At 39.0% G+C, this 3,710-nt stretch overlaps 1 protein-coding gene across 3 annotated transcripts in view; it reads left to right on the forward strand.

Moving 5' to 3' along the window:
- Nucleotides 1-3,710, forward strand: part of Mcm8 (minichromosome maintenance 8 homologous recombination repair factor) — a 45,420-nt gene that overhangs the window by 38,484 nt on the left and 3,226 nt on the right. The window lies entirely within an intron of this gene.

The following is a 3,710-nucleotide window of genomic DNA, read 5'->3' on the forward strand; positions in this document are numbered from 1 at the left end:
TGTGTGTGTGTGTGTGTGTGTGTGTGTGTGTGTGTGTGTGTTTCTGACTGAATAAAAAAGTATAATGCTGATAATATAAAAAATTAATAAAATATTTCTGGTTGGGGCACTGCTGTATGCTGAGTTTTTTGGGTTTTTTTAGGAAAATTTTCTTGAATGGTTAATACATTCATATAGTTCTAAAATCAGTTTGGAAATACATATTTAAGAAGGCTGATTCTGTGTGCTGTTTACCACCCACCCTTCCTGTGCACATACTCATTATTTTCCTGTAGTAGCATACTACTTATACTGGTCTTTGTCATTTCTGAACTCAACAGCATATCCACAGGTCTTTCCTTATTTGAACATAGACACCAGCCTTTTTTACAGCTACCTAGTATTCTGTTGTGTAGATACACCATAGTTTATTTTAATTAGTTCCCTATTGCTAGACAATGAGTTTTTCTATTCTTGCTATTAGAAACAATGGAACAAGTAATGTTCTATATAAGATAATTCATATTTATATAAGTTATCTACCTGGGTGATAAATCTTCAAAAGTAATATTGCTGGGTGCAAGGGTAAATACATTGGAATTTTGATAAACAGCGCTAAATTATGTCCTTTGCATTTTGTGTCATGTCATAATTTTTAGATGGCAAAATATAAAGCATATGTGTCTACCCTAGACATAGAATTATTTTCATCAGTAAAAGAACAGCTAAAAAAAATTAAATTTTGAGTAGGTTTAGAGATTTATGTGGCTTGAAATGCGGAAGTTCAAAAAGTATCTGGCCAAAACACTTTCCTCCCATCTTGTTTACTAACTACCAACTCTTCTCTTGCTCTAGTGGCAGCAAATAGCAGCATGACCAATCTTTGTGTGACTTTCAGATGCATATTTTTTTGTTCCTTTACAGACAGATGGTAGCACCCTGTACACTTCCATTGATTGTTTTTATTTACACTATATTGGAGATTGTCCCATATAACTGCCCTCTTCATCTTCACAACTGCATCATAACTTTTTTTTTTTTTTTAATCATAGTTTAGACACCCCACCCCTACCTCTCACCTTCTGCTTTTTGGTGGTACTGAGGATTGAATTCAGAATTCTCTGCACTGAGCTACATTCCCCAACCTTTTACATTTTCAATTTTTATTTTGTGACGGGGTCTCACTAAACCACTACGTTACCCAAGCTGGACTAAAACTTGCAGTCCTTCTGCCTCAGCCTCCCAGTGCTGAGATTACAAATGTGCAATACTATGCCTGGTTTAGAAATCAACTCTTTAAAAATATGCTGTTATAGTAATTAAAATGTTTTGATTCCTGTTAGGAATATATTTTTCCAAGACCAAAACTATATTAAAAATAAAGTTATTTTCTCTTTTGTTAAGTAATTCCTGTTTCTTCAAGGGTAGATGAACGTGTTGCCTAGCTTCTGGTACTCATGGACTTGGGTGGTGGTAGAACCAAGTATAGCAGCTTTGCTTGCTGTTCCTTTTTGGGAATAAAATTCATGCATAATGGGTAGAAGAGCAGAGGTTTTAGGATCCAGCCTGAGGCAGCCACACGTTCGCTAACCTTAGAAATTACTGTTTCTTCCATTTCAGGAAAGGAGACTACATAATTTGCATACCTTATTCAAATCTGAGGCAGTATAGCATGCATTAAAATCCCAGGTATGCCACTCCTTAAGTCACGTAACTTTTGGCAGGTCACTGAACCATACAAATATTGTTGTGTCTTCATCTGTGAAATAGGGATAAGAATAGTCTCTAAGTGACCAGCATGGTGGTACATGCCTATCTATAATCTCAGCAGTCTAGTAGGCTGAGGCAGGAGAATCACAAGTTTGAGCCCAGCCTGAGCAATTCAGTAATTTAGGGATACCCTATCTCAACATAAAACTTTTTTGTGTGTGTGCAGAACCAGGGATTGAACTCAGGCCCTTGCACTTGCCAGGCAAGCGCTTATTCCACTGAGCTATCTCTCCGGCCCAACATAAAACATTTTTATAAATTTATTTATTTTATTTATTTGGTTTTTTTTGTGTGTGTGTGTGGCCAGCTCAGCCCACCAGGGGGCAGGGCTGGCTGGCATGTGGTGCTGGGGATTGAACTGCGGTCCATGTGCTTTGCTAAGCTTGTTCTAAGTAGGTGCTTTAGACCACTGAGCCATCTCACCAGCCCCATAAAACATTTTTAAAAGGGCTGAAGGTTTCACTGAGTGTTTAGGCCCTGGGTTCAATCACCAATACTGACAAAAACCAAAAAAAGTAAGTCCCTAAATTACTGTACTGCTGGAAAGATTAAATGAACTATTATAGCTCAGGGTAGTAGCACACATCTGTAATCCCAGCATTCTGGGAGGCTGAGATAGGAAGATGTCCAATTTAAGCCCAGCCTGTACAATTTAGCAACTTAAGTGAAATCCTGTCTAAAAACATAAAAGTAAAAAGGACTGAGCATGGGTTGGGGAGATAGCTCAGTGATCTAAGTGCCTGCCTGGCAAGTGTAAGGACCCAAGTTCAATCCCCAGTATTGGCTCTGCTGGGCCTACAACCCTGGCATACCTTGCCGGCCACTGAGACTGGGCGTGGTGGCGCCCCCCTGTAATCCTAGCCCTGGGAAAGCTGAGACAAGACAGGAGGATCCCTGTGAGTTCAAACTGCATAACAAGACCCTATACCAAATAAATAAAAGGTAAAAATAAAAAATAAAAAATAAAGGTTGGGCATGCAACTCAGTGTAAAGGGCCCCGTATTGCAGAAAGAAAACCATGTGGGGAGGAGGGGGTACTTGCCTATCATAAATAAGTATAAATTAATATCTCTCTTTTGGTAGTGGAGATTCAACCCAGAGCTGTTGAGAAACAGTCCAACCTGCTGCTTATGAGAAAGAAGCATAAGTTAATTATTCATTATAAGCCTTGAATATATTATATTTTAGCAAGGAAAATCCTTTTTTTTCCCCCGCCCTGTATTTTAGAGAAGAGTCTACAGGGTGTTCAGGGTCTCACTACTAGATGGACTCATAGTGATCCGCCTATTTACAGCCTCCCAAGTGCTGAGATTATAGGCATGTGCCACCACACCCAGTCTCAATCGCTGTCTCAGCGCACCTGGGTGTGGGGTCAGCACAGCAGGCCTGAGATCGAACCCCAGCCCCTGCACCTCCCTGCAGGCGCTTTAATCCACTGAGCTATTTGGCCGGCCCTGAAAATCCATTTTACTATTGTCATTCAGTATAATCTTTTTTTGAATGACTCATTGCTAGTGTATACTTTGTTCTTTTTAAGTAAGGCTCTTATCTATTCAAAGAACACAGAGAAGCTTTACTGTTAGTAATCTTTAAGACTGTTCCCCTATAAGCACCTTACAGTAGAGATTGCATGTTTTATTTTCTACTGATAAGTCCACAGTCTAGCAGGTAACTGAGTATATTTGGTTAATTATTCCTGATTAGATAGCATTTTTGCCTTTTAACCTGGCTGTGAGATTATACAGGCAGGGAGTAAGCAATACAGCTAAAGTATAGAGATCACTTAGTTCTGTCCCTAACTAGTATTTTCAGACTCCTAACTACAACTCCTCATCGAAGTCTGTTTCTTTTTTGGTGACATTAATAAGACAAAGTAGAAAGAACTCTATCAGTACTGTAGTCAGCATAAGCCATATTCTTTTCTAAAGTGTTTAAACCTTTTTGCCTGGTTTAAACCTCTT

The sequence above is a fragment of the Octodon degus genome, unplaced genomic scaffold (genome assembly GCF_000260255.1).
Source record: "Octodon degus isolate 3935 unplaced genomic scaffold, OctDeg1.0 scaffold00060, whole genome shotgun sequence".
NCBI lineage: Eukaryota > Metazoa > Chordata > Mammalia > Rodentia > Octodontidae > Octodon > Octodon degus.